Source organism: Rousettus aegyptiacus, unplaced genomic scaffold (assembly GCF_014176215.1).
Source record: "Rousettus aegyptiacus isolate mRouAeg1 unplaced genomic scaffold, mRouAeg1.p scaffold_m13_p_3, whole genome shotgun sequence".
Lineage (NCBI taxonomy): Eukaryota > Metazoa > Chordata > Mammalia > Chiroptera > Pteropodidae > Rousettus > Rousettus aegyptiacus.
In genome coordinates, this window is record NW_023416306.1 from 76284901 (window position 1) to 76304815 (window position 19915).

The 19915-nt window shown below is 41.0% G+C and overlaps 1 protein-coding gene across 2 annotated transcripts in view; it reads left to right on the forward strand.

Moving 5' to 3' along the window:
• Positions 1-19915, forward strand: part of SYK (spleen associated tyrosine kinase) — an 81638-nt gene that overhangs the window by 12118 nt on the left and 49605 nt on the right. The window contains exon 1 of one of the 2 annotated variants that reach the window (XM_016160492.2): positions 10110-14636. The exons of the other annotated variant lie outside the window; for it this stretch is intronic. The gene's annotated coding sequence lies outside the window, so the exon portion shown is untranslated. Of the gene's footprint in view, positions 1-10109; positions 14637-19915 lie in introns of those variants that run through there. 2 annotated transcript variants of the gene reach the window in all.

The following is a 19915-nucleotide window of genomic DNA, read 5'->3' on the forward strand; positions in this document are numbered from 1 at the left end:
GGAGGATTGCCTAAACAGACTGGCTATTACCCAACAGTGTCACTTGACTCTAAAGCAAGTCTATTCCCTAATGATGCATTTGGGAACCTTGCTGGGTTTTAACAAGAAAAGCTTAGGACATGTGTTTTCCTCAGCTGTCTCCTATCTGCAGTCATTGGACAAAGACAGCCCCTCCACAGGGAGTCACAGTGTCACTCTTACCCTGAAGTGCTAAAACACTTTGTGACGTTATTTTGGCCATGGTCATGCACCTTCAAAATGTCCAACTGGAGAGCATGCTGTAGACATTTTGTGTGCTCTGTGCTCCCAGCGTGGTGCCTCCTTTGCAAATGTTGGCACTCTTAAATTTCCTTCTTTATATTTCAAAAGATCAGTTGTGATTTGAATATAGTAAACTAGATATTTGGAGTGAAATATATCTTTCCTTAATAAAAAGAAAACCTAGAACCTCCACATTTGGCCCAAGTAGGAGAAACATCTGGAAGGGAGAGATGTCTGGACCACACAGCCTATTCCTTAGAATGAACTTGTAAGATTCCCTTCTTCCACATGCTGTCCCATCGTATTGGTGTCAGGGGGTACTGTGTGCTACTCCACCTCTGACCTGGTCTAGGTGGGGAGAAATGGCCCTTCCCCAGCTTCCCTGCCAAGGTTCTAGTACTGTGCTATTTGGTATGTTACCATATGTGGCCATTTACATTCAAGTACTTAAATAAAATTCAGTTCTCAGTCACACTAGCCACATTTTGAGGGCAGTAGCCACACATGGCTAGTGTCTCTGTGTGGGGAAGAGCAGAACAAGGATTTCAGTCATTGCAGCATTGTCTGTGGGACAGACCCAGAATGCCATGTTATACCTGAGCCACACATGATTCTTCCTGGAGCGTCAGGGAGGGACACCAGTTTCTACCCCCTCCCACCTTTCCTAGTTCTTGATGCTGCTGCACATGGTGACTACATCACAGCTCTTGCCACTTGTCCAGGTGTGGACCCTGGGTGCCTCCTGTTTCTTTAAAGAGATCTGCCCATGGGAAGGATGGTAGCACCAGGAGACCAAGTCTTGTCCATAGGATCTGACTTGACTCATTCTCAACACAGAAACAGTCTGTTACTCAACACAATAGCCTCCCCCCATATATATACACACAGCACACATGCATACACGCGTGTACACGCGCGCACACACACCCACACACACCCCACCACAGTCTGGCTCAGTGACAGGCTACTGATCAGTCACACAGTGGTTCCCAGTTGTTGCCCTGGAACAGTGTAATGGGAGCCCAGCCTTGGAGGACACTAAGTGATGTATCCTCAGATTAAGCAAATTGGATCAGCAGGGTTTTGAAAGAATAAATAGACTTTTTGTTGAAAAGGTTTTGGGAAAAATGGAGAAAACTTTAGTACTTATTCATTTCTCTGTAGTAAAAAAAAAAAAAATCAACATCATTTTCTCAAAATATTCAGGATCCAAAGTGCTATCCATTAGAAAGGAAAATTTGAAGAGGAATGTGTTCCTCATTAAGACAAAACGAAGAAAGCGTAATGTTTAATGCTTGACTGTATCTGTTCTTTCATATACAAGAGAGTTAGACTTTTATTTCTGGGAATGTGCTCCATGTGCTCATTTGAGAACCCTGAGAGCAACAGAAGAACCTGAGGCCACTGAGAGGCAGGTGCATCTGTGGGAGGCAGCAGCTGAGCCGCCTGTGACCAGCAGAGGTGAAGCTGGCCTGACTTGCCCAGCTGGGCACCTGCTACTGTGCCGTAGGCCAGAACCCTGGCTCCTCCTCAGTCTGAGCAGCAGTGGGTGAAAGAGGTGCAGTTTGCCTGTCTCTGGAATTCCGGTGCTGCTCAATTTGAGGAAAGATAAAATACCACAAGAGAAGCAGCTTGGAAGGGTTTGCGAATTATAGAACTTCCTTTCATGATTCAGCCTGACATCAGGAAGTGGAGAAACACGTGTGCTTTTTCTAAAGTCAGCTTCACACCCTAGCCCACAAGTAAGTGCCATCGACAAAAGCACACAGACAAGAGGCTTTACCTGAATTACTGTTGCAAAATCAAAATGTCTAAAAATTAGTGTGTATGTGTGTGCGCGCGCACGCGCGCGCGCGCGTGGGGAGGAGTAACAAAGTAACAAAGTATTTTCCTGAATGATGACTTCAATATTACTTCTTTCAAATTCTACGTAAAACTTCAAATTCTTTACTCCACTATGTTGCTGCCCACTTCAGTGCTCATCTCTGTTTGGATCAGTTTTGAGCCTCCGGACCTTCACTGCAAAGACAACTGTGCTAGAGCAGTGGTTCTGCATCCTGGCTGCAGGTGAAAGTCACCCAGAAAGCTTTAAAAATATGTTTGGGGCCACCCTGGAGGTTCTGAGTAACTTTGGGCTAGGACCCTGTCACCAGTACTTTTTAAAAAACAGCACTCATATGATTCTAACCTGCAGGTAAGGTGGAGAATCACTGTTTTGGTCTAGAGCTTTCCTTTGTTTTGTTGTGAAATGAGCTTGTTGATGAAAGCAGTCTTAGTATTTTGTGTGCATAGGAAACACCTGGGGTAGCAGCTTAGGTCCCAGTGTTTGAAAGTTTAAGAAACATCTGGAGTGATTTTGAAATAAGTATCCAGAAGGTGTGAAATCCTGCTCTGGCCTGATTCTTGATAGAACATCAAAAACCTTCCTACCTTCCACAGCATTTGAGTCAACTGGCTGAAATTGTGCAGTTCACTGCCACCCTGAGCCCAGCTGGACCATTTGTCGCTGGGCTGGGCGTGCTGACCTCCTTGGGACATCACTCCTCTGTCTGCCAACTTGGAGTGTAGCAGAGGAGAAGGCCCAGTAAACAACTTTCTTTTATAGGCTTCTGGATAAGAGAATCCAGGAGAAAAAAAATCCTTTTATTTACAGACATTTACCTTAATTATAACTCCGAACATCTGTTCTGTTCCACCGCTTCATTTAAATCTTTACTTCAGGGACATCCATCTTGCATATTTTGGATCTCTTTTGTCCTAGTACATTTCTGTTGAATTTTTTCACTCTTTCTTATTTCCATTTCATTTTTCTTGAGCTTCTCCATCCTGTCCATATTCTTTACAATTTAATCTGTTCTTTTTTTGCTGTTGAAATAGCATCACCATTTCTTTCCTACTTTGTCCCCTGATTGCTGCCAGCTTATTTCTGATGACTTTCTTGCCTCTCTGTCTCATTCCTTAACTTACGTATTTCTGGGATGAGCTATTATTTTAACAAAGTTTTCTTAAATTCTTTGATTTCGTGGTCTTGATTTCATCCACCCCTTGGGACTGTTTTCTGGCAAATGTTCTTTATGTGCCATACGTTTCTCTTATTGCTTCTCTCCTTTTACTCTTTTAGCATAATTGTATAGATTCAGGGTAGGTTCCTCATTTTAGAAGTGAATCATTTTAGGGAGCAGCTCAAGATATATTCCAGCCTAACAGAATATTTTCCTCATTCTCAATAATGCTGTGTGTGTGTGTGTGTGTGTGTGTATGTGTGTGTGACAAAGAGAATTGGTTTAACAATTCTTTCCAGGGACGCTGCCGGTCATTCAAAATCTCCCCTCTACCCTCAAGAAAATGTTGGAATCCCTAGCTCCGCGGGCTTTGTCTGAGGTCACCCACTTTCCTTGACCATTTTCCCTAGGGATCTTTATGCTCTCATGTTCAGGCTTCTCTGCATTCAGCTCTGTTTACCTCAGATTGTTGTCTGAAGTTAGAGGTGTTTACTCGTCCCAAAGCATTTCTCTTATTCTTGGGGTGGGTGATTTCACAGAGAATGGGTTTCTGAAATCTTTATTTTCGTAACACCGAAGCTATCTGATATTTTGATATTTATCTTACAGAGTACCTTAGAGTCTTTGGTATTTTTATTGAACAACTAAATTTCTGCAGGAACAGTCAAAAATCAACAACCATAAAATGACTTCATAATGGCAAAAATAGGTCATTTGTCTTCTGAATTCTGTCAGCCAGTCTGATCAACACATTCAGCCAGAGCTATGCTGTCAGCAATTGCTCTGATCTATTCAGCACAATGATTTATTGTCCACCTCCTGTTAGCCAGGATGGTGCTGGGTGCTGGGGGCATGACAGCAGCCAAGACCCTTCCCTGTGCTCAAGCTGTTTATGGTCAAGTTGAAAGGAAGGATATGAGCCGAGCACCAGACCTTAATCAGATGTAACCTCGTTTATTCTTCCTAGCAACCGTTTTTTTTTTGAAATACAGAAAAGAACATAACACTTATAATTAAGAAGTGATACATTTTACCTTTTTTTTTGCCCTTATTTCTCCTAAAAGAAGAACAATCCAAATAAAATGGAAGCTACTCTCCATTTCTGTGGAGAGTAACTTGCCAAGGCCAGAGAGCTGGTGAGAAGCCAGGCTGGGGTTCATGCTCAGGCCCCTTTGAGTGCAAAGGCCATATATTCTCATACTTAATATAAATTCAACTTAGGTTTCTGAGGTTGCCAGGAAGCATTTTGTTAGAGAGCCAAGCAAACACAAGGAGATACGGTTATCGGGAACTTAGGCTAATTGAGATTCGAATTTTTCAAAATTAGTATCTATTCACCCTTGTAATGGTTTTTTACAATAACCTGTATTTACCCGTCATGTTTGTGACTAAGAAGGACCCATGTGAATATTCTAGAAGTCGTTTAAAATGAATAAAGAATGAATCTATGACCTACATTTAGCTTTCTTATCTAAGATAATGTAGTCAGTCTTCATTATCCCCAGGTTTTATATTGTGAATTCGCCTACTCGCTAAAATTTACTTGAGACTGCAACATCATGGTGCTTTAGTAGACTGTTGTGGACTCGTGTAGGGTGGCAAAACAGCTGTGCCGCCTGGTGTGCCTGCTTCCGGCTGAGGTGGAACAAGCGACGCTCTGCCCGAGTGTCCTTTTCTTGTGAGTTGGGTTCCACGTTTTTCGAACTTTTGTGCTTTTTGTTGGTGATTTTGCTGTTTAAATTTGCCCACAAGCATAGTATGAAGTGTTATTCAGGGTTCCTATTGAATAAGGCTGTGACATGCATTATGGAGAAAACATGTGTTAGATAAGCTTTGTTCAGGCATGAGTTACAGTGCTGTTGGCCATGAGTTCAATGTTAATTAATGAGCGATATCTAGTAAATAAAGTGTCTTTAAACAGAAACAAGGTTATTGATTAGTTGATGAAAATGTTGTAACCAGAGGCTCTCAGGAACCTAAGCGATGATTCAGTATTTATTAATTCATTGTTCAGGGCAGCTTTATAGGACAAAATTATGACAAATAATGAGAAATGACTGTGTTTTTCCCCTTTTTTTGTACAAAGCAGGGGAATAATTTTTAAAACCAAGTTAAATTTGACTTTTTTTTGTTGAAAATAGACTCATAGGTGCAGAGAACAAACTGGTGATTGCCAGATGGAAGGAGACTTGTGAGGCTGGGTGGGAAAGGGGAAGGGATTAAGAAGCACAAATTGGTAGTTACAAAATAGTCATGGGGATGTAAAGTACAGCATAGGGAATATAGTCAATAATATTTTAATAACCAAACAGTGTTAGGTTGGTACCAGACTAATCAGGGGATCGTTTTGTAAATTATGTAAATGTCTAACCACTATGCTGTACACTTGAAACTAATATAAAATAATATTTAATGTCAACTCTACTGGAAAATATTTTTGACTGTTTTTTATAAGAGACATGACTTTGAAACAAATGAACTATTTTATAATATAGTGTAAATCTCTTAGCCTTGTATTTCATGTTAGTTAACTGGGCAGATTTCTTTTGAGCTCTTACTTTTTGCACAATGCTATTCTGGTACCAGTGAGACATCAATGAACAGATACAGAGGGCAGATCACAAGCATCAGGGTTAAAAACAGTGTCATTATTTGATATTTCTGTTTAATTGTGGTAGCAAGCCCAGTGAGTTCTCAAAAAAAAAGAATCTAATTCTCACACAAGTGTTTCTTCATGAAAGAATCATTTTTCATAACCAATATTTCTAAATAAATATCTTTCTCATAACCAGACATTAATTTTATGGCAAGTCTACTTCCAGTTGCACAGATGGAGACTGGCAATGATGTAACATAATGCACACCCACCAGGAGGTCCTTGTAGCTCACAGTATTCCGACACACAGGTCATCAAATGTTACATTGGCACAGACTGATTCAGAAGGCTGTCAGGCAGAGCCTCCTGCTGCGCAGCGGGGTAACAGCAGGCATTTCCTTCCATGGATCTTTACTGCATCAGACAGCACAGGTGCAAGGGGATAGGTCCACACCTGGAGCATTCCCAGAGAGCCAGTTATCCCTTTGAACAACACTTGAGGCAGAGCTTCCAGGTGTCCACCAGAAACAGACCCAAAGCTTTTATTTTTATCAGATATTTATAGTTCCTCCAAGCCAGATGCAATTTATAAATTAGGGATCATTTTTACCATAAGCAGTGCCACTTTACAATAGATGGGTGCCACACAGCCATTAGGAGGGGAAGGGCATCTGGTGGGGCCAGCCTCTGCTCCTTACATGGAAATGTTGAACCCAAGTCATTCTTATGATGATGCACATGTTTTTGGAGGGTAAAATGCTGGTCATTTTGGTAGCTGGAGGTTTTAGTGAACTTTAGGTAACATCAGGACAACAGAATTTTTTGTTTAAAGCTCTATGTTTTCAAAGTTTCATACACACTATTCTTTAATCCTCTGCCATTCAGTGTGCTCTGAGGGTTTTTGGTCTAGGAAATTGCATTCACTCCCACTTTCTCAGTAAGATCCATAAAGCACAGAGTGTCTTTATTGCCCACATTTGATGCATCCATGGACTCACTCACAGTCCCTCATGCAATCAGAGTGGTGGCTGATGGAGATGTACTTTAAACTTGTCTTTAAAGCCCATAGTCTGTAGGGTGTTGTATGCTTTGTTTTTATATTTTTGCATGAAAAACTTATATTTCTTATAATGAATATTTTTTGACATGTAGGCACGTAGAATAGTGTAATGACCATCAGCATAGTCATGACTTCAATCTGGTAATATTTTGCCCTATTTTTGGTGAGGTATTTTTAAAGTAAGTTACAGTTATTATAAAATTTCACCCCATAAACACTCCAATATATCTCTCTTAAAAATACATTATAATAATAGTTATCCCAGCTGACAATTAGCATTAGGAGAATACTTGTTATTATGAATAGTCCCTGAGCCTGCTCACAACAGCTCAACTGTAAAGACTAATGAGGAGGAATGTGTGGACCTGCCTTTCTGGGGTGCATGGATGAGAAAAGCCGATGTGAGGAGGTCTTTTCCAGCCAAATAGTGAGGGCTGTCACTGGGACACCCATCCTCTTTGCCAGACCAGGGCATTTACCAGGTGCCAGGCCACACACTCTGAACACTTCCAGGGGCTTGGCCCTGGAATACCATACCACAGTTTGAGGTGGTTTTTTATTGTAATCCTCATTTTTCATATGAGGAAAATGAGGCTCACCTATATAGCTAAGAGCAGCAGAGCCAGTGTTTGTACCCAAGAACACTGCCTTGAGCTGGGACTCATGACCGCCTATCTGATTCCACACGTGCAGGTTTTCCATGACTCTACATGAGGGTTCTGCCTAAAATAAGACACAAAGTGCAGTTTACCCTTGTAGCAAAGGTGAAAAGTGTTGCCTTCACAACACAAGGCCCTGAATTTTGTGGAGTCATTGTAATTTTCTTGGTTTAGCCTCAAATTTTGTTAAAGGTTGTATATAAGGAAAAGAAGGAAATTAAGATGATAAGGCCCAGAGTGTTTGTGGTAGAAAATAATATTAGGTAGCATCTAAATGGGACATATAAAAGTTTGATAACTGTATTGGTTTTTGTTTTTTGTTTTTTGTTTTTTTGTGGGTGGGGAGGCATGAAAAATACATTTTTCCATTTGCATTTCAGATTTACATAAAACAAGGATCTAATAATTGAGGCAGAAATAGTTTAGGACTACTTAGAGCTCCCAGGGAGGAAATACAGAAAAGGTATGAACTCACAGAATGAGTTCAGAGGCACTGGAGGATGTGGGGCTCTCTAGTGACTGGGAGTGAAATAAGGTGGACTGGACCCAAGAACTTTTGACTGCCTTAGATTTGAGATGAGCAAGTGGGGCTCCTGTATTGGTAAGACTGCAGTCGCATCTCAGTTGCTGATTCATTGATTTATTATTCATTTGAAAAATGTTTGTGGACCAGATAGTCATATCTGGGCCATTCATTCATTCATACATTTGGTATGATCATGGACCATCTATTGTAGAATAATCGTGTCCAGATTGTTCATTCTCTTATCTGATAATTATGGACCATCTGTTATAAACTAATCATTTAATTAGATGGCCCTTACCTACAGAGGAACAAGGATAGGAATTACAGCAGACTTCTCATCACAAACAATGCAAACCTGAATTGAGCAGTGAAAGATTTAAAGTGTTGGAGGAAAAGAAAAAACAAGCACCAAACTAGAATCTTATATCTAGCCAACTTATCCTTCAAAAGTGAGAGGCAAAAAAGATTTTCTTAGACAAACACTGAGAACATTCATCACTAGCTGACTAGCCCTACAACAAAATAGTGAAAGTTCTTCAGGAAGAAGGAAAATCACAAAGGTCTGAAACTTGGATCTAACTGAAGAAAAGAAGAGCATCAGAGAAGGAAAAAGTGAAGGTGAAATGAAGTGAAATATTTTATTTTCTTATTCTTAATTCATCTTAAAAGGTTACTATTAAAAGCTACAGTGTATTGTGTGATTATAGCATATTGATAAGTGAAGTAAATGGCAGCATTGTCATAAAGGATCAGAGGAAGAAATTGGAAATACTCTTATATGAGGTACCTGTACTATATGTGAAGCAGTAGAGTTATTTGAAAATGGAATTTAGATTTTAAATGTATATTGTAAACTCCAGGGCAATCGCTAAAAATTTTAAAAAAGATATGCTAGGAGGATATAAAATAGAATCATATGTTTGATTAAAACCAGAAAAAGCAGGAAAAGAGGAGAAAAAAGAAAGAAAAAATCCAATGAATGAAAAACAGTTACGAACATGGTAGATATTAATCTAACTAAATCAACAATCCCTTTAGATGTAAATAATCTAGTGTGCCAATTAAAACAGAGTTTGTCAAAGTAAATTAAAAAATAAACAAGGTTCAACTATATATTGTCTATAAGGAATCTACTTTAAATGTAAAGACACATGTAGATTAAAAGTAAAAGGATATCCTATACTAACACTAATTAAAAGAAAGGTGGAGTAGCTGTATTAATTTTACACAAAGTGGGCTACAGAAAATGGAAGATTATCAGGGATAAAGAGAGGTGTTGAATAACTATAAAGGGATCAATTGTCCAAGGAGACTTAATATCTTAAATGTATATGCACATAACAAATGAGCATAAAAATACACAAGGCAAACACTAATAGAACCAAAAGGAGACTAGACAAATGCACTATTATGAGTGGAGATTTCCATCAAGCTATGCCAGGAACTGAAAGGTTAAGTAGATGGAAAATCGGAAGGATATAGATGACCTAAACAGCACTATCGATCCACTTGATCTACTATACACATAAAATATTCAAACAACAGAAAAATACACATTCTTCTCAAGCTCACATGGGACATTCGCCCAAACAGAGCACCTTGAAAAACATATATAAATAAACTTAAATGAATAAGAAGTCATACAAGTTATGTTTTCAGAACACTATGGAATTAAACTAAAAATCAGTAACAGAAAGATAGCTGTAAAGTCTCTAAATATTTGGAAATTAAACAACACCCTAATTAATACCCTTTGGATCAAAGAAGAAGTCTGAAGATAAATTTAAAAATATTTTGAACAGAGTAAAAATGAAAATACAACTTATCAAAACTTGTGAGATGCAGTAAAAGCAGTGCTTAGAAGGAAATTTGTAGAATTAAGCATATTACTAAATAAAAGGAAGATATAAAATCAATAATTTGTGCTTCCATCTTAGAAAACTACAGAAAAAGAAGAAAATTTAGCCTAAAGCAAGAAGAAATAAAATAAAATTATAGCAGAAATCATTGAAATTGAAAAAAGTAAAATATAAAAAAATATTTAAAAAACACAAAGGTAGTTCTTTGAAAATATTAATAAAATTAATAAACCTTTAGTGAAGGTAAACAGGAATAGAAAAGACACAGATTATGAATATCAGAAATAAAAGAGAGGTCATCACTACTGATACTGTGGACATCAAAAGGACAATAATAGAATACTTTTCACAGAAAGAAAAGTAGCCTGAATATTCCTATTTTTTCAATTTAAATCAATAATCAATACCCCCCTCCTAAGCATCACGCTCATATGGTTTCATTGGTGAATTGTACCATACATTTAAGGAGACAATTTTATCATTTTTGACAATTTTCTCTCTAGAAAATAGATGCAGAGGATAGAGATAAGAGTATGAACTCACATTTAGATGAATATGGATATGGATGGGCAGATAGAAAAATACTTTAGATATGTGTACATATACAGGTCAACTGTACACACATATATTTCCTTGCTCTGTAATCTGAGAGAATCGATGTCATCCTTGTAGCAATGAACACATCCTTGTAGCAATGAACACATCCTTGTAGTACCCAGATCTGTTTCTAATACTACTCTTAATTAAAAGGATTGAGAAATGAGAAATTCTAAGACTGAAGCAATAAATATACAAGATACACCTGGAGTATTTTGTAGAGCTAGAAGTAAGGAAGTGCTCAAAAACCAAAAGAAACAAATGCTGAATGGTGGAGGTATGTCAGAAAGACACAGGAGCTGGCTGGAAGTACTCCCAATTTGAGCAGTAAAATAAAGTACTATTGGATTTTAACCTAATATATAAAATAAAAACCTTTGAATCTGTACTTACATAAATAAATGATCGAAAGAATAAATAGATGGGAGGGGGGAGAATAGAGAAACCTACTCTGCAGAAGAACTCTAAATAACTTAGGAGGATACTCCACTCTCCAGAAGATGGAACATACCTCTCCTCTCCATAAGTGTGGGCTGTGTAGAGGGTTTCTTTCTTCCAAAGAGAATGGCATGGAGAGGGAATAGGATGGAGAAGTAACTTTTCAGTGGAGAAATCACAAGCACCACCTCTGCCAGGTGTCAGAGTTTAACAACAACAATGATAAGTCATGTTGACAACATACACCCTTGATGTGATTTGAGGAGAATGACATGTTATTTCTGTTGTCTTCTTCCCCAAAACACATAACTCCGGTCTAACCAAGAGAAAAACATTAGACAAACCCCGGTTGACAAACATCCTATAAACTTCCCTAACCAGGACTCATCAAAACTGTCAAGGCCATCAAAAACAAGGAAAGTCTAAGAACCTGTCACAGCTAATAATAGCTGCCTAAGGATACGTTAACAGCTGCATGTAATGTGGTATCTTGGATGAGGTACTAGAACAGAAAACAGAAAACATTAGGTAAAAACTAAGGAAATCTGAAGAAAGTAACAAAGTATAGACTTTAGTTAATAAGATGTTCCTATTGGTTCACTAATTGTGAGAAATGTACCATAGACATGTAAGATGTTAAAGATAAGGAAAACTGGATGTGAGGTATATGGAAACCCTGTATTATCTTTGCAATTTTTCTACGAATCTAAATACATTATCAAATTAAACGTTTACTTAAAGAGTAAAAGAGAGAAAGATGGATAGGTACAGTCTCTGTCTTTCTCAAGGAGACAGGCATTCATCAAATAACCACACACATCTAAGTAAAGGTAAATTAAAATTAAATCAGAACTGCAGTCAGAGAAAGCCCTGTGATGGTGAGATCTGAGGGTGAGCTGGGAGATGGGCATGTTTATCCTTAGATCAGGGGGCAGATCATGCTGAATCTTTATCAGAGAAGTGATGTGATCAGGTTTTGTTTGAAGAGTGGTTGTGGTTTAGAAGGTTGGAAGGTAAGATGGATGGGACCCGTGATGTGTTATTTCTAGGAATGTGTAAGAGGTCGCTGTCTAAGAGGACCTAGATTTTTGTCTCGAGCAGTTTCATGGATGGCATTCTTCTGCTAAAGTTCTCAAACATGAGCTCGTGAAAGCAGATCATTGGGACTGACTCCCAGAGCTGCTGATTCTAAAAATCAAGGTGAGGCCCTGAGCATTTCCATTTCCTGGAAGTTCCTAGTGATGCCGATGTAACTGATCCTGGGGCTGTGCGTTCAGAACCACCACTATAAGGTGACGAGGAAGAAGTTCTGGGTTTGGCAGGAAAGCCTGAGCTTGCATTTGGATATGCTAACACACCTTCAAGTCTCTTAAGGCTGTAATTAAGAGAAGGGCTGGCTTTCTAGCACTGACTCTGCCACTGGTACCTGTGTGTTCTTTGGGAGATAACTGAGTTTCCTGCACTGTATGCCCAGTCTGTGACTTGGGGATAACAGTAGCCACTACCTTCAGGGGCACTGTACTTGTCAGTTAACAACCTGTGAGTGAGTGAGTGCTTGTGAAATAGCTGCTTCTCACTACCATCTTTGTCATCTTCGTCACCATCTTTCTCACGGTCATCCTGGCCTGTACTACAGATGTGTACCTAACCTCTTTTGAGCTTAGTTTTATTATCTATAAAATGGTAATGCTTTTATCATAGAGCTGTCATTTCTTCAGGCTCAGGTGTAGGTTGGCTACATGTCCTTATAAGTCCCCTTGCCGTATCCTAGTAAAGCTATCGACGGAACTCCTTCCAGCTTTAGATGTCTGGAGGGGGTTTCTCTACAACTTGCATCTCCAGTGATGTTTCCTTACCTGTTGGGAAGTGAAGCCTGCCTGGGCTTCTTCTGGCTGCTTTTCCAAGAGTGGGAGATGACATAGCCTGGAGCGAGAAATTCAAAAGTCTACTTACTGCAAAGTATGTAAATGTTTAGTAGATGCTTGAAAAGCACCTCTGGTCTCAACTTGAGAGACCTTGCCAGAATTCTTCTGTAAAGTTGTGACTCTCGCTGCTACCACAAGTGACTGAGTACCAGTAGATCCGGGATCAGGGTCAGAAAGAGCCAGCACATCAGCTCTCACCCTGCATATCACCAGCCTGCCATAAAAACCATGCCTTCCCAATCTCACCTGTCCCCCTTATAAGTTAGCTTCCTGGGGTCTCTGATAAAGCCTTTAAAGAATTTCTCCCATATTTGAAATTTGATACTTAGAATGTCCTAGGACTTCCTAAAAATATGAAATAAACAAAAAAATGTTGGTATGCGCTACCTAGCAATTCAAGATAAAGTTTATTTGGTAAGAACTCTTGTGAGAGTGCATTTCTGGCCAGCAGTACTAGCTCGCTCAGCAAAGTTCATTGGCACCAAGTCCATTGACTTGAACTCCTTGTTCAAGTATGTTTAGGTGGATCTACATCCTTGAAGTGGCCTTGATTCATTTGTATGTGCAATTAAAAGACGCTGGTTGCATGGGAGATCTGTACTTCTGCTTTCTGGCTGGCTTTGCATACTGACTGAGGGAGAAGCCCACTTCCCTAATATCATGCACCATGCAGCATCAGGAAGTGCTCCAGCTTGTAGAGCCTTGTCTGCTGCTTTCTCTCCCATTTCCGCTATTCTCCCTGCTTGTGAGCTATTTTTTCTTTTCACACTGCCTGCTGTTCTGGGCTTCTGATTCCATGCCTGTGTTTGAATCCTGGAAAGGAAGGTTAGTCAAATGTGTAGGAATCAAGTAAATTCAGAATAGCGATCCTAGAACTCTGTACCTGCTGTGGGCATCCATAAGAAGGATACTAATGTCTTAGCAGAGTTGAGTCTGTGCTTTTGTGTTTTCTCCCTTGTCAGCCAGCACTCTCCCACTGAACAATTGCCAGTAAGAGCTGAAGTGATCAGCCCTTTGCCATCTTAGTTCTTTCCTGCAGTTATCATGTGGCCAGACCATTCTCCTCCCCTTCATATAACCTTTGGTACTTATTTAAGCAGTTGGTATATTTATATCACAGGTTTATGAAATCTAAGGACACTATAATAAGTTTCTGTAATATTGTGCAATGAGTCACCCACAATTCTTTAATTGGCTAGAAAAAAATGATTACATACACACACACACACACACACACACACTAAAACTCTCAACAGGCATGCACTTTTTTGTTTAAATCAGGCAGGTTGCTTTCTGCAGCAGCTGCAGAGTTCCTATAGGGTTATGTGAATGAGGGATTTGATAGGAATGTAGAATAGCACCTGAAGCTGAAAACCTTAGCCAGGTACCTATGGATCTAACCGGAGAAGCTACATCAATCACTGTGAGGTGACCCAGGCCTTCTCAGGAGCCTCTGTTCTCTGAGTGGGGAAGGGTCTTGGAGAGTCATCTGGAGCAAGACCAAGGAAACTCAGTCACTTTGCTGCCTTTCTATCTTCCCTGTGTGGTTCAGTCATATGAAATGAAAGCTAATGAGAGCTGTCAGCCACTTTCAATGTGTGTCGTCTTATCTATTATTTTGTCTGTTTGTTTGTTTGTTTTTTTAATATTTCCCCAGACTAGAGTGAGCAACGAGGTGGCTTTCAGGACACAGTGACTGGGTGAAATTCATTGGTGAGTTGTCCTTGGACCCACTCAGGGTTGACCTAGGCCTCAGCCCACCGGGGGCAACCCCATCCTTTCTCTCCTGCTCAAGAGAACATTAATGGGACATTACCAAGTGACACCTTGGATGTGATACCATGTTCACTAAGCCTAGCTTTCTTTTTAATAACCAATTCCTCTTGCTTCGTGATGGGCATGCCTGTATGATGAAGTGTGGAATGGAGCTGTAGTGCAGAGAGAACCTTCTCTCCCCTGTGGAGAGCTGGGTTTGCTTGTCTGGTGTCAGCAGACACAGCACAAGGGACTTTGGCCACCTCAGGCGGGTGCTGTGGATTATGTCTCTCCATGTTGAGACCACAGCTCTGTGTTCCTGTGCTTTCTTTTGGGTGGTGAGATCCTGCTGCAGAAAGCAGTGCCCCCAGCCTTCTGCAGACCAATCAAGGGTGGCCATCTTCCGAGGCTTTTGGGGTAGCCCCTGTGAATCTCCCTTGGCCTGGTAATTTCTCTGAAACTGACAACTAATTCCTGACCAGCCTAGGCAGATCTAGTATCCCTTGAGACTGGGTTCTTTCCTCTTTCTATGCAAATTAATTGAACCCACAGATGAAATTTTTCCTCTTATCTAAGTCCTGATACTTAATTTTCTCAGATTTGAGCTGCAGAGGAAATTCCCAGGCAAATTTAATCAGGGCTGCTTTGCATTGAGGTGGTTGTGTGGCTTTGGGTGTAATAAGCTCAGATAACTTTTTTCACCTTCCTGACTTTGTTCCCCTACATGGTAGAATGTGGCAGATATTGTCCCAGGTGTTGTTCCCCCAGAGCACCATCCACTTCTTCCACTGTCTCCTCAGTCCATAGTATCTGGGGAGGCTCTGTGGCCAGTGATGCGAAAGCAGTCACCTTAATGAGATAAGCACCACTGGCAGTGTTCTCTATAGGAAGCAGGAGATGCACTTTGTGGTTCGGTGCCATGGTTCAGTGGGTCTTAGGAAAAGCAGAAGCCTGAATCACTAGTTGGGGCCTCTGATAATCAGGACAGATAGGGTTTTTTTAAAAAAAAAGGAGTACAAAGGCAAGCTGCTGCTTCTGGTTTCATGCCAAGTTTAAAAACACTGAAAACGAACATAAGTTTAGGGAAAACAAATAATACAATTAAGAGCAGTCTTATACCAAGGCAAAATGATATATTTTTATTGATGAAGATGGGTCTGTTTAGGAAGTAGGGAGAGTGGCAGAAAGTTACTTACAGTTGACCCTCATTACTCATGGAGTTCATATTTACAAATTCACCTTCTTAAAATTTATTTGCATCCCCAAATCAAAACTCACTGCACTTATGTGGTCATTTGTGCACATGCACAGTGGTGAAAAATCTGAATCACCCAACACATACATTCCCAGCTGAGGTTGAAGGAAGTGATTTTCTGCCTTCTTGTCTCAGCTCGTACTGCAAACAAGTGTTCTTTTCATGCTACTTAGAGCCACGTTTTGTTTTTGTTTTTATTTTGCATTTTTTAAAGCTTTTTCTTGGTGATTTTGCTGTTCGAATGGTTCCCAAGCATAGCACTGAGTGCTGTCTAATGATTCTAAGTACAGGAATGCTGCGATATGCTTTACGGGAAAAAAAAAATGCGTGTTAGGTGATCTTTATTCAGTCATGAGTTACAGTGCTGTTAGCCATGAGCTCAATGTTAAAAAGTCAACAACATATTGGAAATAAGTTTATTTAAACAGAAACACACATGAAAGAAGGTCATATATCGATTGGTTGACTAAAATGTAACCACACGCTTGCAGGAAGATAACTCTGTCTTTCCCCAGGAGCAGTGGTTCAGTATTCGAAAATTCAATGACTTTATAGAACACAACTACTGTGAATAACAAGAATCAACTATAAGATGCATAAAATAGAGAAAATAGAGCAAGTGTAGTAATATTGGTAAAATGAAGAGAAGAAAAAGAAGGGAGAGAAACCACACTGTGAAGGTTGGTGAGTTATAATATTGTTAGTAACAATAAATTAATCTGAACTTTGGGATCTGCCTCTGGTCCTGGTTCCCAGGCTCAGATATTGTGGCCCTTGCAGGGTTTAGGGCCCAGTGCCTCTGACCATCTTCTAGAAGTAGAAGGGGAAATGAATGAAGTCAGAGGGAGATGGAAGCTTCTAGGAGTTCACACTGGCTGCATGTAGCTCAGCTCCCTCCTTCCTTACATTAGCAATTTACCTACTCATCCCTGCTCATACCACAAAGTTTTATTCTGACTCTGCCCAAGCTCGGCCTCTGGTTACCTTCCTTCTGCCCTCCTTAAGATTATGGGGCCTCGTTTGTCAACAAATCATTCAATGTTTATTATTAAGCACCATTGCTTCTCTCACTTGAGCCTATTCCACATTTTGTATTAGTTATCTGTTGCTATATAACAGATTACCCTAAACTTAATGGCTTAAAACAGAAATAATCATAATTTCTTTGGATTGAGATGACTTGATTCAGTTCAGGGTCTCCCACAAGGCTGCAATCAAATGTGTTGCATCATCTGAAGGCTCTACCGAAGGCTCTACTTGAGCTGGGGGACCATCTTCCCAGGTGGCTCAGTCTTATAGCTGGCAAGGTCTTACTGGCTGCTGGCTGGAGACCTCAGCTGCCCAAAGAGCTGCATGCGTGTCTTCATGACATGGCCCCTGGCTTCTCCTCAGATTAAAAATCCAGGGACCAGGGCAAGCTGGACGGGCTTCTGTGGATTAGCAGGCATCCCGCACTGTCACCATGCAGCCGTCCCCCAGTCAATGTGGGAGGTGGGTTTTGGGGGGGGGGGTGGCACACAAAGGCATAGATCAGTGGGGCCTCGGAAGAGCCTTAGGGGTTGCCTGCCACCTCTACATTCTCACTCTCCACCCAGGGTAGGAGACTCATTCTCATAATGGCCTATGTTCTGGACAGAAGGGAACAAAATAGTAAATGTACTGACCCTCATAGAGTTTCTATTCTAATGGTTTTAGGAGGTTATAACTCTGAGGTGGGCTAATTAGTGGGATGGGCATGTTGACTTCACCATGTTGACTTCACTCTGGCTGTTCCTTTGAAGGGGATAGAGTTTCCTTCCACCAGAGTCATGTAGGTTCTAGACTGCTTTTCAGCTGTTAGCCTGCCATGAGCATCTGGACCTAACCTTTTACTCAGGCTGCCCCAGAAACATGATACTTTAAAGTTATTTCAAATGTTATCTGAAACATCGTATTTATGTTGCAACCATTGGCTGGCTATTCCTCTTAATCTTTGAAATTGCTGTCTGATGAGATAGAACTACACAAGTGATATTTTCCAAGCTAAATGTGTTTTAAAAGGCAAATGTTGTGCAGGCAGCCTTAGTCCTGTGACCGGGGAGATGGGCCATGAAAGCGTAGTTGGAAGAAAAGATTGTAACATGTCGGAAAGGGCAAAAGGACACAGGAGAGCTTAAGTAAAATGTGGAGGGGACGAGGGTGCTAGTTAGATATGAGGGACTTACAAGAATTCGTTTCTGCCAGCTCTGGGAGAGCTGCTGGTGGAGCTCCTTGGGGTGGGGCAAGCAGAACCAGAACCCACAGAAGAAACAGGTTCCCTTCCCCCATGTAACCCCTCAGAGTGTATTGTACGCAGGAGGAAGCACAACTGGTACTAGGCAGGATTTTGAGATAGGAAAGTACTGTCTTTGATTTGGTCCAAATCTCCTTCATCCTTATGTGGGTGTGCATGTGTCTGTCTCAAAGTATGTGTTACGCAAGCATGTATGCATGCGCACACATGCACACTCACACTCCTTTGAAGTGTGGCTGTCCATGCCTTTCTCTTCAGCAGGCCACTGCGACCCAGTCCTTCTCTTTTCTACCAGTTGCCTCTCTATGCATTCATTGTGACTTCAGTTAGTTTTGGTGACTCTGCTCCTTCTTTGAACCCTGACACAGGTGCAAGCCTGTGCTGCTAATGTGTCCAGGTCGCACAAGTATGGATGAGTTGCCAGCCGGCTCTCAACCTTCATTCTGCTGCCTCTGGGACCAAGGCACACTTACCCCTTGGGGGCCCTCCCTTTCTGACCCTCCCTGTCCTTTGCTCAAAGTAATGGTGTTAATGAATTAGAGAAGAGGATATTCATAAATCAAAATTATTGTTGAAGATGCTAGTGCAATGGAACACATATGTCAGATTTATAGGATGGCCAAAACAGCTAACTCTGTAGTTTCCAATCAAGGTAATTTGGACCCCAGGGAACATTTGGCACTGTCTGGAGGTAGTTTGAGATTGTCATGATTGAGGATTGGGGGTGCTACTGGCCTTAGTGGATGGAGGCCAGGGATGCAGCTAAACCGCCGATAATGGACAACAAAGAATGATCCAGCCCAAATGTCATGAGTGCCAATGTTGAGAAACCCTGAGCTAATGTAATTAAAGGTGACATGGAAATAAGTGAAACCAACAAAATGAGTGAGAGGGGGTGATGCAGTCATCTCAGTGTGAAAATCAAGGCCACATGTGAAAAGGGCAGCTTTGCATTAGCAGAAGCCCAGTGTGGATACTGGGTTGCTAAGGCCACACCGGCCTCATTTGTGAACATCTGAGTGCAGACTCAGGAGGATCCTGTGCCCATGTGTGCTTAGATCTCAGAGGTCACAGCATAGAAGCTGTCGCCCTTTCAAGAGGGTTTTAGGCAAAATGGAATTGCATGGGGCAGAGTGACCAACCAGGGTAGTGAACTCCCTGGGATAATGTTGAAAGAGGGAGGGTGCATAAGCTTGGAGAGGAGCTGGGGACATACATCTGAAGATACATCTGGGGAAGCGGAACTGAAAGCTCTGTGTATCCTGTGGGCAGATGGAGGATGGGGGCCAAAGGAGAGGCAGAGCGTCAGCTGAGAAAGCCTTTTCTACCAGGCACATCCATCCCAGGCCGGAACAGATCTGTTAAGGAGGCAGCGAGCCTCTGCAGACGCCATGCTCCTTCAGGGCTGGGAATCTAAAAGGAGTCATTTAGTGTTCTCCAGGGTTCTCTGACTCTGGCACCATGCTCTCCACCTGGGCAAACTGCCTCTATATATTGAGAATTTGTGTTACAAAAGTAGTGTGCATTCACTGTAGAAACTCTGAGAAGGAAACATCTCTGTGTTTTCATTTAACAGGTATTTTGTGAGCACCTGAGAAGTCCCTAAGTGTTGGGGATACAGGTCAACACTTCCAGACACTGAATCTTACATTTTAAGGGCAGAAGGGCAGGCTTGTATTGAACACAATGAAAGAAATAAACCCTTTGGTG